Genomic DNA, 21,784 nt, shown 5'->3' with positions numbered 1-21,784 from the left:
ATTGGTTAATACTAGTTAACTAAAAGTTGGTTCTTTTTATTTTTTATTTAATCAACAAAATAATAATAAGAAAAAGATAAATGTTATGAGCTAACACTTTTTATTAATATTATCTAGTATACACTCGACTAATATTTTATTTTTATATAATCATATTAGGTGATGTACACTAAAATTAGTTACTAGCATAAATTATATATTAAAATATGAATATATATTAAAAATAAGTTAAACAATACATATAGTCAAATACATAGTGATTTATTTTAATGGCTAATTTTAATATATAAATAATATTTTTTATTTTTATACTATTAGAATTTATGATTTAGAATCTAAGATTTAAAATTTTGATTAAAATTTATGATTTAGAATCTAAAATTTAAAATTGTCTTTAATTTTTAAAAATGACCAAATATTAGTAAAAAAAATAAGATTTAAGGACAAAGCACATAAAGAAACTAAATGAGAGATAATTTTACTTCGATCCCTAAAAAAACGTTACGTTCATGTCTTGAACCATATATATATATATATATATATATATATATATATATATATAAATTGAATTGACTAAAGTAAATTTAGCCATTCTAGTGTTAAATCAAATCAACATGATTTGAACTACTAGAAAAATACATAAATCGAATCCGGTGGATTCGATTACTAGGGTTTAAAATTCGAATGGATAGCAACCTATAGTAAATCAAAGTTAGTTGCTTTGATTCATGCCCATGGTTTATATCCCTAATAATTCGAATTGATTGAATATGAATTAGGTCCATAGTAAATCAAAGTGATTGAATTTGATTTACATGCAAGGTACGCTAGCGGTAAATCGAATCCACTAACTTTGATTTAGTATATATATATATATACCTATATAAATAATTCGAATCCACTTGATTCGAATTACACTTTATCAAATCTCCAACTTCTCAACGCCGAATCCAAAGAGAAGTGAACAAAAAAAACAATATTCAAACTACGAAAATGGAAGACGACTTGAATCGTATCTGTTAGTTGGACAATATTGTCTATATTGTTGGTTCCATCCATAAAGAAATTAGTGACTGAAATTTACTTTTTAAAAAAAATAAATAATTGTTTGTGATATTAAGTCGTTTAGAATTTTATTATATGCATTTTTAGAAATTTTAAACTACAAATAGTAGTTAGAGCAGTGATTTAAATTGCTTATTAAAATTTTGAAAGTACAAATGCAAGATGGAGAAGTGATAAACAATGATTAGTTAGAATAGTAATTAACTAGGTTAGAATTATTTTTGGAGTTTAAGTTAATCTAGTTTAGATTTAGAACGTTAAATTAAATAGGCAGTAGAAATTTGACAAAGATTTAATTTAATTTAATTTTTTTAATTTAATTTAGTTCTTAAACATTAGATTAACGAAGCAATAATTTAGTTCAATTTTAATTTATTTAAAATTAATTTAAAATAATCCTTCAATGTTAGAGTTTGTTAATGTAATTTAACTTAGTTGAATTTTATAATTTACGTCTTAAATATTAGATTAACTATGTATAGTTAGAAATTAATTTAATTTGATTTAATGCTTAATTAAATGATTGAATGTTAAGTTATCTACGTCTACGGTTGCAATATAATTTATATTAAAGTTTATTTTTAATAGAGTTATCTGCTTTAGGTGATTTTTTATATAACTTGGATATGATTTTCTAAAAAATGGTCTACATTATTTAATGGTCTTTTGGGAATTGGTTTATTAATTGTCATGGTTCTAAGAGAATTTTTTCATCATCATGCAATCCACCGATGTATCACCAGTATGAGGAGGCAGTATGATATGCCCCTAAATGATATGATCATATTGTATCTGCAGATGGTCGAATCATTGCATCTCGTGAGGCTCATTGACCACTGGTTTAGATTGGATGTACCGCTAGTCAGTGCATTTATCGAGCAGTGGTGGCCTAAGATGTATACCTTCCATATGTCTTTCGGAGAGTGCATGGTTATGCTACAGGATGTTGCGTACCAGTTAGACCTCTTCTTTGACGGACAGTATGTCAGCAGATGTCTGACGGACTTCGAGTAGTACATTGATGGCAGCCGACCTGCATGGGATTGGTTCCAAGAGTTATTGAGTGTGTTGCCTTCGGCGGACTGCATCGATAAGTTCGCTGTGAAGTGCACTTGGATGCAGGAGATATTCAGATACCTTCCCCAAGATGCAGACAAGGAACAATCAGGAGGTACGCGATGGCGTACATCATGATGCTATTATCTACGCAGCTCTTCAGTGATAAGTCCGGTACACGCATGCATATTCGGTGGCTACCATACATAGAGAGATTAGAGGACATAGGTGGATACAGCTGGGAATCTGCTGTTCTCTCGTTGTTATACCATTGCTTGTTCCATGTGGCCAACAGGAATGTGGTTAAGTTGGACAGTCCATTGCAGCTCCTGGCTTTTAGTCATGGATCTTCTAGCAATTCCCGAGTTTTAGGCCCGATGGGATAGACGCTTTTCAATAATGGCCATTGATTGGCGACGAGGTACTTACCATTTATGGTTGTCATGTTTAGTTATATATTAAAGATTATTGTCGTTGTTTATAACATGTTTTGGATGTCAGGTGGTCCGGTTATCAGTCAACATTGAGCAAGAAGGGGTCTAGAGTCACACAACGAAGGCTTAGGATAGATTTACTTCAAATACGGGATGTGAGTGTTTTAACTTTTAAGTTTATTTTGTTAAATTTTTTTCAACTATTTACTGGATGTAAATTGACCTGCAATATCTGTTTTTCTTTATCCGTTTACGTGAATGTCATATAGCGTACTGGATGTCGTTTAGGTGGTTCATCTCGAGATCTTAAAACCCCAACATATGGCACTATAGAAAATTGTGATGACATTGATTTACTTTGCTGTGATAGAATGACATCAAGTGGATAGAGCCCTGAACTTTGTTGCTACCTGGATCGATCTTGTCCCTAGGCAACTGTGCTTCAAAGCCTGGTATCTACGGGGTCAGAAACAATGACTTAATTAGTTCTACATGCTAACACACAATTATATTATTGCAATAATTTTCTATTGTCAGTTGCTATTGTATAAGTTATATTATTATATCAACAATAATTGTTATCACAATAATAAATATAAGGTGAGTTTAAAGTGGTAACAACATTAAAAAGACGTGACTGTATGAATACTTTTGTTAGTAAAAATTTTGTCCTTGAGAAAAAATCGTCGCTATAAATATAAATGATATTACTCGTAGTATACCTTGGCGAGCAGGAGTTCGTTAGCATTGAAAGGTATCACAAGTTTGTAATCCAAGCAAGGAGCTGAAGTTCTAAGTGTGAGTCAGATTAGAGAGGAGAAGAATGAGGGAGACTTTGTGATTCTTTGCATTGCATCCAGTATGATACAGGTGTTAGTTTATATGCAGGGGAGTGTGGTCAATTGGTTGCTAACAGAATTTACAGCTCAGCATAACAGAAATAATAGAAGGGGAAAGGAAAACATGTTGCATAACTAACTTTACCAACTTACTGACTGAAGTTCTAACTGAAGCTCCTGAACTTTCATCATAAGCTTTACGTGTCTTCATCACCATTCCTTCTGTCATGCCCCCGCAAACTCAAGGGGGCTGAATTTTTCAAATTCTGCACCTTGAGTTTGTCCCTGAGATGAAGGAAGGCTAAGGAGGGAAGAGCTTTTGTGACGGTGTCTGCGATTTGAACTGTGCTAGGGACATGGCTCACCTGAACAGTTTTGCTTGTGTCATGATCCCTGACAAAGTGCAAGTCAAATTCAAAGTGTTTTGTCTTTGAGTGCAGAATAGGATTTGCTGCTAAGAGCACAACACTTTGGTTGTCACAATAGGCCATGGGATCTTCATGAACAGGCCATTTCAACTCTCCTATTAAGTCTTTGATCCAAATTAGCTCGGCTACTAGATTTGCCAAAGCTCTATACTCTGCTTCTGTACTTGATCTGGCTACTATTCCTTGTTTCTTTGATTACCAAGAGACCGGGTTTCTTCCCATATACACACAGAAGCCTCCAATTGATTTCCAGTCACTGGAGTCACCAGCCCAGTCTGAGTCATAGTAGGCTGTTAGCTTCATGGATGGATCTTTGTGAAGTTTGAGGCCAAAAGTTGCAGATTCACTTACATAGTGCAGTATCCTTTTCACTAACTTCCAGTATAATTCTAGTGGAGCTTGCGTGAACGGGGCCAGCTTGTTTACACTGAATGCAAGGTCAGGCTTTGTTACTGTCAAGTACTGCAGGCTTCCTACTACTGATCGATATAGGTGGGGGTTTTCAAATTCTGTTCCTCCAGTGGCTTGAATTTTTAAAGAGGATGGGAGTAGTGTTGAACACGACTTGCAACCACTCATGCCTGCTTTTGCAAGGAGATCTTTTACATACTTGCTTTGAGTCATTAGCAGTCCTCCATCATTAGTCGTGACCACCTGAATTCCCAGGAAGTAATGCAGCTCCCCCATGTCTTTGAGAGCAAAGGCTGAGTTTAGCCTTTGAGTGACAGCTGTGATTACCTCATTCGAACTCCCAGTTACAATGATGTCATCAACATAGATTAGCACATAGGTAATTGAGGAGTTTGTTTGTTGAACAAACACAGAAACATCAGATTTGCTTGGAGAGAAACCAAACTTCTGAAGGGTTGAGGAGAGTTTGTGGTACCAGGCCCTGGGTGCCTGTTTCAGGCCATAGAGTGCCTTAGTGAGCTTGCACACCAAAGTACTGTCGCTTGAGATATAACCTGGTGGCTGCCTCATATAAACATCCTCTGTGAGCTCACCATGTAGGAATGCATCATTAACATCCACTTGCCTTATTGACCAGCCTCTTGCCAATGCAATGGAGAGTATTATCCGAATGGATGTCGGCTTGACTACTGGACTATAGGTCTCAGTGAAGTCACGGCCTGGTATCTGGGAGAATCCTTGAGCAACAAGTCTTGCCTTGTATTTCTGCAAGCTCCCATCAGCATTATATTTGACTCTATAGACCCACTTGCTACCTATGGCTTTCCTACCAATTGGCAGTGACACCAGTTCCCAGGTGTTATTTTTTTTGCAAAGCTTCAAATTCTACATCCATCGCTTCTTTCCACTTTGGATCATTCAGTGCCTGTTGTACACTCTTAGACTCCATACTTGCATGAAAGACTTTTGGTTTCAGTGAACCAGTTTTGGTTTTTGTTACCATAGGGTGAGAGTTTGTTACTGCATCACAAGTTTTAAGAGAGGTTGAAGTTGAATCCCAGGAAAGCACAATTTCAAAATCTGATATAGGGACAGGGACAGGTGTGTCAGATGGAGCTGTGTGAGGATTGGTAAGGATTTTGACTGAAAAATGTATAGGGAACATTCGAGCTGGAAGGTATAGTAGGAGAGGTAGCAGGAATGCTTTGGGGTGGGGATGTGTTGTTGGACCTGGCTGGGATAGGTACGGGTTGAGGTGTTGTAGGAGGTTTGGGTATGACTTGTAGTAGTGAAAGGGTATGGTAGAATGATTGTTTTGAGGCTGCTGTATTGCTTTGCTAAATTCTGAGTGAGGGTCCTTGAAAGGAAAGTTGGTTTCATCAAATATTACATTTCTAGTGATCACTGTCTTGCCTGAGCTTGTGAGACACTTATAGCCTTTGTGACTAGTGCTATATCCAAGAAACACACAAGTTGAGGACATGAACTGGAGCTTGTTCTTGTTATAGGGCCTGATATGTGGAAAGCATTTGTATCCAAACACTTTTAGGCTGTCATATTGTGGTTTCTTGTTAAGTAATCTCTTAGTGGGTGACACACCATTTAGCATTGGTGTGGGCAAGATATTTATGATTTTTGCAGCTGTTGTGAAGGCATCCTTCCAAAACTTGATAGGCACTAATAATGCAGCAAGCAATGTTAGTCCCATTTCCACCACATGTTTATGCTTCCTCTCAGCCGTGCCGTTTTGTTGATGAACATGTGGACAGAAAAATCGATGAATGATACCTTGTTCTTGTAGTGACTTTGAAAGGCTAGTGTATTCTACTGCATTATCACTCTGAAACACTTTCAATTTAGCATTTAATTGCAGTTTAGCCATGTGTTGGAAATGTAAAAATATAGATTTTAACTGAGCTCTACTTCTGATAAGATAAATCCAGGTAAATCTAGAGTAAGCATCAATAAAATTGACAAAGTAGTTATTGCCATTTGAATCAGGAAGTGGGGCGGGACCCCAAATATCAGAGTACACGAGTTCTAAAGGCTTATTATAAACAGATTCAGAATCAGAAAAAGGTAAGACATGGGACTTTCTAATGCAACAGGAGCTACAAAGAGACTTATTTGGTGAAAAAGAATGATTACAAGACTTTAGGACTTTGGAGATAACATCAGCTGAGGCATGTCCAAGTCTGGCATGCCAGAGCATGTACTTGTTAGTGTCTGTATCGAGTGAACTGGTGAGTGCAGAGAGTGAGTGTTTAGGACGAAAATTGAGAAGCCTGTACATGCCTCTTGCAACATCCCTTTGCAGGATTACTTCTTTAGTATCCTAAAATTTGACATAACAACCGTGAGAATGAAATTCAAATAATACATCATTATCACAACAAAATTGATAGACACTTAGTAGATTCTTTGTAATATCTGGTACCAATAACAGTTTTTGCATTATTAGTTTCTTTGAGCTCAAGTTAGGTTTGAAATATGCTTTTCCAACACAGTGAATGGCCAAACCTATACCGTTTTCAACTACAACTTGATCTGGCCCCTCATAGCTTTGCTTCTCTGCTATATTTTATGGATCTGCAGTTATACGGTGAGTGGCCCCAGAGTCTGGATACCAGACTACATCTTGAATTGTTGCAGGATTTGCTAAGTCACTGCTCATGTTTGCTTCTGGTTGCTTAGTCTTTTGTTGCCTGCTATCATACCTTTCTCTATGCTGAGGCTGAGAGGAGTTGATTTGTGCATCATCATCTTCATACCTATACCAGCAGGTTCTTGCAGTGTGTCTAAGCTTGTTACACAATTGACATTGGGGCCTGACCTGTTCTTGCATCTTTTCTTGACCTTGTGGTGATCTTCTATAACTTTGGTATCTATTTGAGTAATTTTGATTTCTGGACCTGTCTGAGTAAAATTGTTGTGATTGCCTTCCTCCCCTGAAGCTTTGGAATCTGCCTCTACCTCTAAAATTGCTTCTTGAGCTACCTCTTTGAACGAAATTTGCCTGATAGCTTTCTTGAGGATACTGACTTTAGTAACTTGATTGAGCCACATTCATTTGTACCAGGTGATCTAATTCAGGCCTTCTGAACCTCTCTAGCATGCTTTCATGTGCCAAAAGAACTGCCTCTAACTCTCCAACTGTGATTCCTTGAGGCCTTGTAAGAATTGAGGTGAGGACTGGTGCGTACTCTTCAGCGAGACCGTGAATAATTGCATTCACATGCTCGCTTTCATTTACCTTTTCTCCTACCGAGGTTAGTGCATCAATTATTCTCTTGATTGTTAGCACATAGTCACTCATTGAGGCACCAATTTTTGTACTGCTTAGCTTATTTCTCAACTGAATTACTTTTGTTTTGACCTGCGATGCAAAGTGACTCTCCAACCTATTTCAGATCTGATAGGTGAAGACACAGCCAACCATTCGAGTTGTGTATGGCTTAGACATTGAAGCCAGCAACTACGACTTGAGCAATACATCTTTCTTCTTCCATCTTTGAAATTCTGGATTGGCTTCTCTAGTTTCAAGAAACTTTAGTGGAAGGTTTGTTCCTGTGATATGATCGAGTAAATCATTTCCTTCTATTGTGGCTTCTACCTGATCTTTCCATTGAAAAAAGTTATCATTGTCAAATTTCATGTATATCGAATTTGCTGTGAAATTTGGTACACTCGCCGTTTGAGCTTAGTGTGAATCAATGGTGGGATTATGTGGAGCAGCCTTGGTTTGTGCAAGAACCAAGTTCTAATACCATGAAAGGTATCACAAGCTTGTAATCCAAGCAAGGAGCTGAAGCTTTAAGTGTGAATGAGATCAAAGAGGAAAAGAATGATACAGATATTAGTTTATATACAGGGAAGTGCAAAGAAATGTGGTTAATTGGTTGCTAACAGAATTTACAGTTCAACATAACAAAAATAACAGAAGAAAAAAAAAACGTATTGCATAACTAACTTCACTAACTTGCTGACTGAAATTCTAATTGAAGTTCTTGAACTTTCATCATAAGCTTAACGTGTCTTCATCACCATTCCTTCTGTCAAGCCTTATTATATTAGCACCATAGACATCAGCAGTGTCGAAAAAAGTGATGCCCTTATTGAATGCATGCTTAACGATGGAGATGCCTTGGTCTTCAGGAAGAGGATCATTGTAAGTTCCAGTAAGGCCCATGCACCCCAGTCCCAACTTTGAAACCTATTAATTAAACAAGGAACAATAATATAATCGAGGCTACAGCCTACAGGTATTGTCATGCATGCATATACATAATGAAGTAATGAAAGATAAAAAATTCTATTTAGATACTAAAATTACTTACTAAATTTGGTTATTAGTATAAAATGCACGTGAAAATATAAAATATATATTAAAAATAAATTAAATAATATATATTTTTACATAAATATATAATGATTGATTTTAATAGTTAATTTAAGTTTAATTTAGTAAAATTTTTATTTTTTAAAAATAATTTATTAAACTAATTTTTAAAAAATTATAACATTTATATTTAATAAATTGAATTAAAAATAATTTTTATTAAGTATAAACAAAATAATTTTTAAAATAGATATTATTATAAGAATTAAATTTATATATTAATTAATATATGAAATTATATTAAATTTTTTAATTTTAATAAATATAAATTAATTTTAAATTTTTTTAAAAAATATTTTTAATTTTTAAAAACAACAAATATAAATATAAATATATAAACTTTAAATTTATCAGTATAAAATGAAGTGTTGTATAAACACTTTTTAAAAAATTTTATCAAGCTAAATCTTAGTATTAGGATGATTAAATTAAGATATAAATTGCCTAAAGATCAGACCTTAGGAACCAAGGTTGACAGTAGGAGAAATTCTCTGCGCTTCTGCGATTTTGGTGAAACTGAATCATCGTGATTATATATATAAAGATATTTTCCCTAGGAAATGGTTCATATTCAATTCCTTAGGATCAAATTAAATCTCATGATATCATATTCATATACACAGTAGTAGAGTACACTATATGCCTCTATATATATGGCACTCATCTACCCTACTCATCAGTCTAGAAATAGTGTGGTGGCGTCAGGCGTGCGTGTTTAAATGTTGGCCAAAATATTTTAATAGTTAATTAATTATCTTTATTTTAAAAATTAAATCGAAATTTTAACTATTATAGATATTACAATATCACAATATATTCATACTATATATTCACCCACACAACACTAAAAAATTCATATTCAATACTTAACATATTTATTAAAATTCGAATTCAGATAAAATATATTAAAAGACATATAGTTTATTATTTGAATTAGGTCTCAGCTGCATTGTTATCCACTTATCCATGTAATGAACGGATAAATGTTTGTTTTTGTGTACACCATACATGTAATCACTTTCTGTTTTTGAGAATTTGGAGTTCACACATACTTGAGATTTGTCTTCACCAAATTAGACCTCTTCTTCTTTATACAGTACACACAAATAAAAGCCCAATGCGAAGCTTCATTGAATAAGCTACTGAGAGAAGAGAGACTAGCCCAAATGCCCAATTACCTTTTTTTTAGTGAAAAGCACCCGAAGGAGAGAGAATTGATGTTTCCATTGCTTTTGTTATACACTTTCTTTTTATATATTTTTTATATTTTATCTTTTTTCATTTTTCATTATCAATTATGTTTAATATTAAAATAAAAAAAAGAATACGCAAAATTAATATATAATATTTTTCGTAAAATTAACTCACTTTAATTCTAAGCTAAATTTATAGAATACATATTCACAAAAAATATTATTTATACATTAAATATTTTTGACACATGTATAAAAAATATTGTTATTATTAATTAATGATATATATAAATTATTTTTTAATTAATAAAATAAAAATATGTATTTAATTATTAAAAAATATTAATATTAAAATAATATTTATTATAAAAAGTGTAGACAGTACCGAGATTATTACACATTCACCCTACTCCTTTTTATTTGATCTAGTTCGCGAAAATGTCTATTACATATTATTCATGTCTTAATAATTATAGAAAAAATTATTATAAAAGCCTATATATATGTTCATACCCTGGCCCAACAGTAAAGGTCAAGGTCCAGGTCCAAATAAAAGGCCTAATTCCACGGATTGAGTCTCACCCAATACCCACTTTCGTCCTATGAAGTCGGTTCTCACCACGACTTGCTCTAAAGAAGTCGGGTACGAGGGTTAGCTGGCAGATAAACACTCATTCAAATGAATAACTGCCCCTAGAATCTCTCTAACCACTTCCAAGAGCCATATCCTAACCTCCCTAAGATAATGGGACGGTTAACACCCTAAAAAGGTGGCACTACTCCAACGGTGGTTATTGGTTCACCACTATAAATACACTGACACCCCACAGGTATCTCTAAGTTCCAATACATTCTAAACCTGCTTAATCCTTTGCTGACTTAGGCATCGGAGTGTCTTTGCAGGTACCACCCCCCATTCTTTCGCACACACAAGTCGGACGGAGGTTCCCGAGTTGAAGATCCACTTGAAGCCTCCTTCTTCATACGTTTGGGCCAACCAATGCCATCCAGCCCATTAATCTCCGGTTACCCACCGTAACATTGGCGCTGTTGCCGGGGACCCGAGAGATCAACCAGTGATGGCGGACAGATCCCCTGAAGAGAGTCATGTGGAGTCAGATTCTGAACAAGAGAATCTGGACACAGGTAATAATGATGCAGACTTGACCCTCCACCAGGGAACCAATGATCAACACAGGGAAGGTACCTCCGGAATAAAAAATCCGAAGGTAAACTCTTCAGAAGGTCGCGAATCAGAGAAAGAGGGACCATCCCACGCAACCGAACTCATGGGATTAGTCCACAGTCGCCTGGAACAATTAGAACAAGAACGGGAGCGACAAAAGGAGACCAAAAAGAACCTAAAAGAGGAGATGGAACGACGAAAAGAGTTAGAAAGAAAACTCTTAAAGTTAGAATCCTCCCTCAAAGGCCGGAACTCCCGTGAAGAGCAAGAAGAACCGCCCCTAGGAGGGGAGGATCCTTTCAGTGAGGACATAATGAGGGCAAAAGTTCCGAGGAACTTTAAAAGCCCCGATATGGACCTCTACGATGGAACCACGGATCCGAAGCATCACTTAAGCAACTTCAAAAGTCGGATGTACCTAGCTGATGCTTCCGACGCTACGCGATGCAAAGCTTTTCCGACCATTCTATCGAAAGCAGCGATGAAGTGGTTCGACAGCCTCCCCCCGAGGTCGATCACCAGTTTTGAAGACCTCTCAAGGAAGTTTCTGATGAGGTTCTCTATCCAGAAAGACAAAGTGAAACATGCACCGAGCCTCCTGGGAATAAAACAGGAGGTCGGAGAACCCTTACGAGTCTATATGGAAAGGTTCAACAAAGCATGTTTAGAGATTCAGAACCTGCCCACAGAGGCAGTCATAATGGGGCTAGTCAATGGACTTAGAGAAGGTCTCTTCTCACAGTCCATATCTAAAAGACACCCCGTCTCTCTAAGTGATGTACAGGAAAGAGCTGAAAAGTACATCAATATGGAGGAAAATGCTAAGCTGAGAGACCTGAGTTAGCGACCTGGACACCCTCCCTCAACAAAAGAGAAGGAGAGGGAAACCAAGAAAAAGGAAGAACTCGGTCTCGAGAGGCCAAGAAAATACCACTCTTATACTCCTCTGAAAGTTTCTATAGTGGATGTATACAGAGAGATTTGTAATACTGAAAGGCTGCCGCCCCCTAGACCCATTAAAAATAAAAAAGGGGGAGCTGCAGCGACTACTGTGAGTACCATAAAATATATGGTCACTCCACAAACGACTGCTACGACCTTAAAAATGTGATAGAAAAGCTGGCTAGAGAAGGTCGGCTTGACAGGTATCTCATAGAAAGGTCGGACAGTCATGGAAAGAGAAAGCGAGATGATATGGATAGAAGAGACCCACCATCGCAGACTCCGGAGAGACATATCCATATGATCTCAGGGGGGTTCGTGGGAGGAGGGCTCACCAAATCCTCTCGCAAAAGACATCTCAAAAGAATCTACCAGGTCGGAGAGGAATCATTCAACCTCCCTACCATTTCATTCACAAAAGAAGATGGGTAAGGAATAATCCCTGGACACGATGATCCAGTAGTAATAACTATGATCCTGGCAAATGCCCATCTCCACAGAACCCTAGTAGACCAAGGAAGCTCAGCGGACATCCTTTTTAAGCCCGCTTTTGACAAACTAGGGTTGGATGAGAAGGAATTAAGAGCCTACCCCGACACCTTATACGGATTAGGGGACACACCGATAAAACCACTGGGATTTTTGCCCCTCCACACCACTTTTAGAAAGGGAGAAAAGTCAAAGACTCTGAGTATAGACTTCATAGTCATCGATGTGGGGTCAGCATATAATGCTTTAATCGGCAGAGCTACTCTAAATCGACTCGGAGCAGTAGTATCCACTCCCCACCTTTGCATGAAATTCTCGACTTCAGCGGGGATAGCAACGGTAAGGGGAGATCAAAAGTTGGCAAGAAAATGCTACAATGAAAGCCTAAACCTAAGAGGAAAAGGCAGAGAAGTTAACACAATAGAGCTCGGTGGCGCAAGGGCTAGAGAAGAGCTGCGACCACAACCGGGAGGAAAAACCGAGAAAATACAGGTCGGCAAAGAGGAAGGAAAAAATACTCACATAGGAGCCAACCTAGGGGAAACCCTAAAACAAGAGTTGACTAAGCTCCTAAGAGATAACTCCGATCTCTTTGCCTGGAAGGCCTCCGACATGCCTGGGATAGACCCCGAGCTCATGTCCCATAAGCTCTCTGTCTATCCGGGATCCCGACCTGTACAACAAAGAAGACGTAAGCTCGGTCCAGAACGAGCCCTAGTAGTGGAGGAGCAAGTACAAGCGCTCCTGGAAGCCGGCTTCATCAGAGAAGTCAAGTACCCAACATGGCTAGCCAATGTAGTGCTGGTCAAAAATCAAAATGGCAAATGGAGAATGTGTGTGGACTATACCGACCTAAATAAGGCGTGTCCCAAGGACCCTTATCCACTGCCAAGCATCGATACCCTAGTAGACTCCAGCTCGGGGTATCAATACTTGTCGTTCATGGATGCCTACTCGGCGTATAACCAAATCCCGATGTACGAGCCAGACCAGGAGAAGACATCATTCATCACACCCAGAGCTAATTTCTGTTACGTGGTCATGCCATTTGGATTGAAAAATGCATGGGCCACATACCAGAGGTTGATGAATAAGGTGTTTGCTTCTCACCTTGGGAGCCTAATGGAAGTATACGTCGACGACATGCTGGTAAAGACCAAGAAAGAAGTCGACCTCTTGTCGGACCTCTCACAAGTCTTTGACACCATAAGGCTGCACGGGATGAGACTAAATCCCGCAAAGTGCGCCTTCGCGGTGGAGGCAGGGAAATTTATAGGATTTATGCTAACACAAAGAGGGATCGAAGCCAATCCCGATAAGTGTAGAGCCATCCTAGAGATGAAAAGCCCGACTTGTTTAAGAGAGGTCCAGCAGCTAAATGGCCGACTTGCAGCCCTCTCCAAATTTTTGGCAGGATCAGCACTAAAATCCCTTCCACTGTTCTCCTTATTGAGAAAGGGACGTCAGTTTGAATGGACCCCTGAATGCGAGGAGGCGTTCCAGGAGTTCAAAATATTCTTAAGCCAACCTCCTATTCTGACCCGACCCGTAGCTGGAAAAGACCTCGTCCTATACTTATCTGTAGCAGACAAGGCTGTCTCATCAGCCCTGATAAGAGAAGATGAGGCCGGCCAACATCCAGTATATTTCATCAGTAAAGTTCTACAAGGCCCTGAGCTAAGGTACCACAAACTAGAGAAGTTTGCCTACTCCTTAGTAGTAGCCTCATGAAGGCTACGGCCTTACTTTCAAGCTCACACAATAAGAGTCCGTACGAACCAACCCATGAAGCAAATCCTCCAAAAGACGGATGTTGCAGGGAGAATGGTTCAATGGGCAATAGAGCTCTCCGAGTTTGACCTGAGATATGAAACTCGGACAGCGATTAAAGCCCAATGCCTCGCCGACTTCGTTGCGGAATACGCAAGAGATCAGGAGGAAAAACCAACTACATGGGAACTCTATGTAGACGGATCCTCCAACAAAACAGGAAGCGGTGCAGGCATAATATTGGTAGATGAAAGAGGAACCCAGATAGAGGTCTCCCTAAAATTTGAATTCCCAGCTTCAAATAATCAGGCAGAGTATGAAGCCTTGATTGCTGGATTGAAGCTGGCAGAAGAAGTCGGTGCTACAAAGGTGATGATATACAGTGACTCACAAGTGGTGACCTCCCAAATAAGTGGAGAATATCAGGCAAAGGACCCAAATATGAAGAGGTACTTGGAAAAAACTATGGAATACCTTGGGCGCTTCGCAGAAACCGAGGTCAAGCACATAACTCGGGATCTGAATAGCAGAGCAGACGCCCTATCCAAGTTAGCAAGTACCAAGCCAAGAGGAAATAACAGAAGCCTGATCCAAGAAACTCTCCAGGAACCCACAGTGGTAAAAACAGAAGACAAACAAGAAATCTTTGAAGTGGTCGGATTAAACCTCGGATGGATGAACCCCTTGGTCGAATACATGAAATTCAACACCCTCCCCAAGGAGGAGAAAGAGGCTAAGAAGATCCGAAGGGAAGCACAACACTACACCTTGGTGAGAAATATTCTCTACAGAAGGGGGATATCAACACCATTGTTAAAGTGCGTACCGACCTCAAAAACCACCGAGGTGTTAGAGGAAGTCCACAGTGAAATCTGCGGAAATCATCTCGGAGCAAGATCACTAGCCAGGAAAGTAATCCGAGCAGGATTCTACTGGCCGACCTTGCAGAAAGATGCCACAGAATTTGTGAAAAAGTGCCAACCATGTCAGATGCATGCAAATTTCCACGTGGCTCCCCCAGAGGAGCTCATCAGTATCATTTCTCCATGGCCCTTTGCAAATGGGGAATGGATTTGTTAGGTCCTTTTCCCCAAGTACCAGGACAAGTCAAATACCTGATCGTGGGAATAGATTACTTCACAAAGTGGATAGAAGCAGAACCATTGGCCACCATCACCGCACAAAGAAGTCGGAGGTTCCTCTACAAAAATATCATCACAAGGTATGGGATACCTCATTCCATTACTACAGATAATGGAACCCAGTTCACCGACTCTACCTTTAGAAGCCTAGTAGCCAGTATGAAAATCAAGCACCAGTTCACCTCGGTGGAGCACCCGCACGCCAATGGGCAAGCCAAGGCAGCCAACAAAGTCATACTGGCAGGGCTAAAGAAAAGGTTACAAGATGCAAAAGGAGCCTGGGCTGAAAAGCTCCCACAAGTGCTATGGGCTTACAGGACGATCCCCCAATCCGCCACTGGAGAAACACCCTTCCGACTAGTTTATGGCGTGGAAGCCATGATACCAATAGAAGTCAACGAACAAAGCCCAAGAGTTATTCTCCATGATGAGATCGGAAATATACAGGGGCACAAAGAGGAGCTCGACTTGCTCCCAGAAGTCCAAGAAGAAGCCCAGATAAGAGAAGCGGCGTTGAAGCAAAGCATGACTACAAGATACAACAAAAAAGTCATTCGAAGAGCATTCACCCCAAGTGACTTGGTCTTGATCAGAAACGACATTGGAGTCAGCAAATCAGGGGAAGGAAAGCTCGCTGCAAATTGGAAGGGACCATACAAAGTCAATGAGGTCTTAGGAAAAGGTTATTATAAAGTGACCGACCTGAACGGCACCGAGTCACCGAGGTCGTGGCATGCTTGTAATATGAAAAGGTACTACAGTTAAAAGCGAACTCTACTCCCTGATGTACTCTTTTCCCAACTTCACGATTTTTTCCCAAAATCAAAGGGTTTTTTCTGGAGATGGGTTTTTAATGAGGCATCATAGTAGGGGCTAAGGGAAACAGATTGTCAAAAACCCTTAGTAGCAATAAAGTACCTTCCCCAATTAATAAAGATCTTTTTCATCTTACAAATATCTCTTATAAATTCCTTTTTGTTTTCTCTTTCTTTCTACGAAACGCGCCGACTTAAGCTCGACAAAACGTGAAAATCCCATGAACCGACCTAGATGGTCGTCAGGATAAAACGACGAGGTACAAGTCGGTGTAAAGAGGTTATATAAGTTGATCGTAAGAAACTCAGGGACAATCTGACTCATAAGTCGAAATGAAAACCCGAGTAGAAAAGCTCGGAAACACTTCGACCCGTAAATCGGAATGAAGAACCGAGTAGAAGAAAAACGCATCGCAAAAATAACCTAAGGCATAAAAGCTCAATAAACCACAAAGTTGAGCATAAAGGAATAGTGAAAAAAAGAGGTCGAAAAACTATTGAAAAGACTGTCCTAGGTTCTTAAAGCGAAAAAAGCTCAGAAGAACAGACAAGTCGAATAAAAGGTTTCTGGGAAAAGGTCGAAAAGACTTCCTAAAATATCAAAAACAGAAAAACATGCACGCATAAGGTAACTTAAACCCTTATCAAAAAAAGGGGTATTTATTTTTTAACTTAAACCCTTATTAAAAAAGGTGTATTTTTTAAATATTTTGTTAACAGCCTTAAAAGGCCAAAAGAAATTGTTCAAACACCACCAACAAACAAGATATAAAGAGTTTAAAAAAGGGGGGACTCACAGGTCGAGCCCCCATATAGCCATATAAAGCTATTTTTGCAGAGGAGTAGATGGATCACCACCACCAGAGTCAGGAAAAGCGCCATCAGGACCGGGAAGAGAGGCAACCACAGGAAATGAAGAGGAAGTCGGAGGAACAACAGAAGAGCTCGGAGCGTCTTTAGAACGAGGAGGGGACTCCATAATCCTCTGCCCCCGAGTCTTCAATTCTGACTCGGAAACAATTACGGGGGCAGGAGGATCCACAATAGCACCATCAATGACGACTTTGTCCGGATCTAAAGGAGAAAGGTCCAGGTCAGGGGCAATGACTCCGACCTGCTCCTTGAAAATCCTCCAAGCCTCCTCGGCGCCATCGGCAATAGAGTCCTCCAACTCAACATATGCATTCCGAGAGTTCAACAAGTCCTTCCTCACCGACACAAGATCTTGAAATAAACTCTGGTAACTCTCCTGTGCTGCCTTCCTCAAACCCGCCTCCATGTTGCATTGGGCCTGCAACTTACTCTCCTTCTCCCGAAGGGTATCTCTCTCCTCCTTCAGCTTAGCGACCTCCTCCTTCAACTCCCTCTCATGCTCTTGATAAGCAAGAAGCCTTCCTTCCAGCTCCTCAACCTTCGAGGTCAACCCCAAAGAGCTGAGATGAGTCTTCTCAAAAATATCAAAGAGCTTGCCACAAACACCTGCCGCCCTAAAACTCTCCTCAGCCAGAGTGGTAAGGTGGTTCCGAACAGAGACATCATCCATACTTATATGAGGATAGATGTTCTTTCGGACGAATGCAAGAGCATCCGCCTTAACCCCACCATCAAAAGAAGAGCCAGACTCTAAAGTCTTGCGCTTCTTCTTCTCTGGCTCAGAAAGAAGTCGGGCGGAGGGGAGTGGCCGAGACAAAGCTGAAGAAGAAATCACAATGGGTTGGGAACAAGTCCCCACGTTCTGAGGAGGAGGAGGAGGAGGAGAGACGATCGCCCTGGTGCCACCAGTCCTAGCCCGAGATCTTGCCTTAGCCTCCTGAACTCTCTGGTAAGATTCTTGAGCATTCTTCCTTGCCATATATGCAAAAGAAACAATTAGCAAAAACAACAAGTCGACAAACCTCAGGTCGGCAGACACAAGTTGAAAATAAGAAACGTATATACATGTATAAAAACTACCTAGTTGCGACCGAACAAAAGTTGGCGATCCCTGGAGGAATTTTCTAGTATCCAAGTATGGGGCCCTCCCCCACACTTCTCGGAAAAACCCCACAATGGCCGCCTCCACCTCGTCTAGGTCGTCCAGACCATACTTCTCACAGGGGGAGGCCTCCAACCAATAAAGGGGAAAGCAAGGGGAAGAATTCTCATCTAAGAAAAAGGGGTGGTGACCCTCTACAGCTTGCACTTTGAAAAAATAATTTTTAAAGTATTTATAAGTACGTGGGGGGCACAATGGTAAAAACGGGGCAGTCATTAATGAGAACGCACCGTTACCAAGAATTCCTACGCACATCCCTAAACGGACACGACGCTTGATTAGACGTAACTGTCAGAACCAAAAGGCTACGAAAAGTCACGTCGGTTTCGGACCATCACGTCGGTCCTCCTACAAGTCGGCTACGACCCCGAGTAGAATACTCGAACCCAAATCTTGAAAAGAAAATTGGGCTCGAGTAGGGGCACTGTTCATACCCTGGCCCAACAGTAAAGGTCAAGGTCCAGGTCCAAATAAAAGGCCTAATTCCACGGATTGAGTCTCACCCAATACCCACCTTCGTCCTATGAAGTCGGTTCTCACCACGACTTGCTCTAAAGAAGTCGGGTACGAGGGTTAGCTGGCAGATAAACACTCATTCAAATGAATAACTGCCCCTAGAATCTCTCTAACCACTTCCAAGAGCCATATCCTAACCTCCCTAAGATAATGGGACGGTTAACACCCTAAAAAGGTGGCACTACTCCAACGGTGGTTATTGGTTCACCACTATAAATACACTGACACTCCTCAGGTATCTTTAAGTTCCAATACATTCTAAACCTGCTTAATCCTTTGCTGACTTAGGCATCGGAGTGTCTTTGCAGGTACCACTCCCCATTCTTTCGCACACACAAGTCGGACGGAGGTTCCCGAGTTGAAGATCCACTTGAAGCCTCCTTCTTCATACGTTTGGGCCAACCAACGCCATCCAACCCATTAATCTCCGATTACCCACCGTAACAATATATATTAGGAAGATTTAATTATTAAAAAGGATTGTTAATATGAAGATTATTAAAATTAATTAATTTTTATAATATTTAGAGAGAATGACTAAATTTTGTTAGAGAGGCAAATATATTGTTAAATGATTTTAAGATTTGTCTTATTATTGTTCAAATCTTTTATCTTGGTATGTCTAAAATGAGCTCAACATTTATGTGTTTATTTAATGTGTCACATTTATATAAATCATTAGATTTTATTAGATTAAAATCAAAAATTAATATAAAAGAAGAGCATTGATGAACTCTAATAAATACAGAATATTATAATATATAAATAAATGCTTTAAATGACAATACTTTAATACATAATACTTTAAATGGCAATAAAATCTTTTATTCTTAAATAATTAAATATAAATATATAAATACAAAATATCTGAATATTTTTTTTATTAAAATTAATTATTATGCAAAATTTTTTTATAATATTAAAATGATATTTTAAACTGTAATATAAAAATATAAAATAATTAAAATTTTATTTTATATTACTTGATAAATAATTAGATTATTATATTCAAAATTTATTAACTAATTACTTTTATTAAAGATATTATTATATAATATAATTTTTCATAAAAATATTTTAAAAATATAATTTACGTATATATAGGATTGTATAATCTACGTACATATATCATGTATTATGTACAATCATGTATTATATATAATATTTTAAATCAATTATATTTTAAATTTGATTATATTTTCTTTCTTTTTTTCCCTTTCTATTTGGTCGTTTAGAACGTTACTTCCTTATTACTTGATTCCTAAGTTTATGAATTTTCTTTGCCTTACTTAATTCCAGTTGGTGTTTCTATATGGAATTTCACTTAAAATTTCGTCCCGTAATGCTTATAGTTTATTTTCTTTTGTGTTTTTGACGGACTCTCTGGATTCTGAATATGAATTCGTTCCTGAAGCCTGAAAACGCCCTCATGAGGACTGTAAGTTTGTTCAAGAGATATTTCATTTAACATTTTGCGGTTTATTTACTTGATGTTTGCCCTTGTTTTGAATAAACAATGTAATCTTAATTTCAATGCACATAATTGATCAATGTTGTGTTGGGCAGAAACAAATTATTGTTATAGATGGTATATAAAATTATAAATAAGGATTTGAATATAAAAGTAAATCATAAAAATTATATTTATAAAAAAGAAATAAATAAAAAAATTATTTGTCTATTTAAAAGAAGTTGATTTTTCTCTCTAAATATTATAGAAATTAATTTTTTTAAATAATTTTTATATTAACAATTCTTTTAATAATTAAATCTTTCCAATAATTTTCCCATAATTAGTTCTAACATGATTCCTTATCCGGCCCCGCCTCTTGTGGCCTAACCCATCGTGCAACTGCAACAAAACTAACAATGACTCGCAAAATTAAATAATACTCCTAGCTATAAAATAAATATATGTGACAAGTACTTAATTTGAAGAAAGTTTCGATTACAACTATTATGTTCATGTGGCTAGCTTGCAAAACATCAACTTGAAGAATTATAATGCTGCACTTCTTTGGTTAGAGAATCTAATCGAAGGCTCTATCAACTACCAACAACGCACGTAAAGGTATGCATATATAGCATGTGGGGGCTTTGTAGATCCCTGTTCAAGGGGAATAGATCCTCTCAAAAAAATAAAAGTGAAATAAAAGAATAATAATTTAATTATTCTTAAATTTATAATTTCTATCATATATGAATTGTACAGCTTTAATTCAAGAGAGATTGAAGCTTATTAGTATATAAGAAGAGGATGGTTTCTTTCAAATTGATAATAGTTACATATAAGGGTTAAGTACAATTTTGGTTTTTAAAATATAGGCTAAAATTTTTTTGTTTTTAATCTTTTTTTACATATAAAATTGTTCCTAAGATTTAAAACAAAGTTTTAAAATCGATATTTTTACTTAAATTTTAAAATTTTGGACCAAATTACCTATAACAAAAAAATTATAAAATAAAAAAAAGAGAAAAATAGTATTTTTGCTCCTATAAAAAAGAAGGAAAGAAGAAAGAAAGAAAAAAAAGAAAAAGAAGAGAAAAAAAAGGAAGAAGAAGCTGTTTCCGGTCCACTTTCACTACCACCTCTGTACGATTTTAGTCTCTAAAATAAAGACGATTTTAAAACTAAGTTAAACTTTAAGGACGATTTTGTATGAAAAAAAAAAGTTGGAGATAAACAAAATTTCAATCTATATCTAAAAGACCAAAATCATAATTAATCCTATATATAAATTTCTCTATCTTATAGTTTGGTCTCCTGATTTTATTTTTTGCGTCCTTTTAATTAAATTATGTCTTTCACGTTTTCCTCTTCCAGCAAAAACTCTAATACTGCCACTTAGGCCTATCATTTTTTTTATTTATTTTATCAATCTTTTCACTTAAAAAAATGTTTAGTCTTTGTTTAGATAGACAAATTTTTTAGCATAATTAAACTTGTTGTAACCAAATAATCAAACTTTTGTTTAGTAGCATAATTAATTTTTTTTTTCTTGAGCATCTAATATGTATTTATGTATAATGGCTATTTTAGGTATTCATGATGTAGTGAAAATTT

Source organism: Arachis hypogaea, chromosome 6 (genome assembly GCF_003086295.3).
Source record: "Arachis hypogaea cultivar Tifrunner chromosome 6, arahy.Tifrunner.gnm2.J5K5, whole genome shotgun sequence".
NCBI lineage: Eukaryota > Viridiplantae > Streptophyta > Magnoliopsida > Fabales > Fabaceae > Arachis > Arachis hypogaea.
Note: the sequence above shows the minus strand (reverse complement) of the source record.